Source organism: Dasypus novemcinctus, chromosome 9 (genome assembly GCF_030445035.2).
Source record: "Dasypus novemcinctus isolate mDasNov1 chromosome 9, mDasNov1.1.hap2, whole genome shotgun sequence".
Taxonomy (NCBI): domain Eukaryota; kingdom Metazoa; phylum Chordata; class Mammalia; order Cingulata; family Dasypodidae; genus Dasypus; species Dasypus novemcinctus.
Genome location: NC_080681.1, coordinates 14,575,278 through 14,576,856, shown reverse-complemented (window position 1 = coordinate 14,576,856; position 1,579 = coordinate 14,575,278).

Genomic DNA, 1,579 nt, shown 5'->3' with positions numbered 1-1,579 from the left:
TCTCCTCTCTTGTGTCTTTCTCTCTGTCCTTTACTTCCTAAAGTTCTGTGTCGCTTTCCCTTTGAGCCAACCTATTGTGAGCTGATCGCAGAAAGGCATAGCTTGATCTAGCAGCTTAAATGACATGACTAATACCTGGTTTTACTGTTTCAGTTTTTCTGCTCCACTTCCTAGAGGCTGGTTTTGTTCTCAGCAAACTTTCCCTTCATGGTTGCAGGATAACTACTAGTAGTTCCTAAGCTATGTGCTTGTAGATTCATGCAATTAAAAGAGAGTGAGAGGGAAGCAGGATGTGGCTCAAGTGATTGGGCTTCCACCTACCATATGGGAGGACCTGGGTTCAATCTCTGGGGTCTCCTGGTAAAGGCGTGCCTGCACGGTGAGCCACTGCCCACTTGGCCATGCAGCAAGATGATGACACAACAAAAGAGACGAAGGGGAGAGTCAAGGCTAGATGCATCAGAAACCAGGAACTGAGGTGGCCTAGGTGACAGGGAACCTTTCTCAGCTTTGGGGGTCCACAGAATGGAATCCTGGTGAATCCTAGAGGAGAAAAGAGATGAAAAAAAGACAAAAAGGGAAATAGACACAGAAGGTCACACAGTGAATGGACACACACAGCAAAAACAGCAGGGTGTGGTGAGGGGGTGGGGAGAGGAGAAAAAAAGAATGAGAAAGCCACTTTTGATCTCTCAAACAGATATCCAAGAATGGAATATAGTTTATGGCTTAAATTGGTCATGTGCCCATCCTTGAATGAATCACCATGACCAAGAGCAAGGCCGTAAATGTATTGAGTTTATCCCTGAAACCAGAAGTTGAGTCAATCTTACCCAAACCATATATGACCGAGAATGACTTGCCTTAAGCAAAATCTGGGTACTGGGGAAATAAATATTGTGGAAGCAACCAGTAATGTCCACTCCAGTGTTCAATTGATATTTACTGAATTGACTCATTTTATTTTAAAAATTCGCTGCTTCAGGAAAATAACTCCAGATGCCTTTAGTTCTTAAATTCTAGATTTGTTCTACCTGAACTCCAGTTGGCTCAAGAATCCTGTGACGTTTCTTTGCAGCCTAGTGATTTGCTAGTACAATTCAGGAAAAGTGAAAAACAGCATGTCAGATTAAACGAACACTCTCGCTCTTCAGAGATCATTTCTATGGCCACTTAAATTATTCAGAGAATAAAACCCTAAGAAAGGTCTCCAGTAAAGAGTTGACAGAAGATGGTTTTTCAAAGAAATATCTCTGTGTCCTTAGTTCTGCAAAACCACTTTGAATCATCAAAGGTGATGGCACAAAGTATACACACCAAAATTCATGTATAGCATTGAACAGTCTCAGACCCTAATTTAGAGCCAATTTTTCATTATGCTAGATACATTTCTAACAGGTTTGGTTATCTGGTGTAGTGAACATCCATTGTTTTTGCCTGTCCATTATCCATTCCTTGTTCTTTAGGTATAGTAACACCCTGATTTTCTCTTGGGGGCAACTACACTCTCAGCCTCGTGGTTTTGGCAGGGCTGATCCTACCCGTATGGTCCAAGAATGACTGTGTGACCGAGATCTGG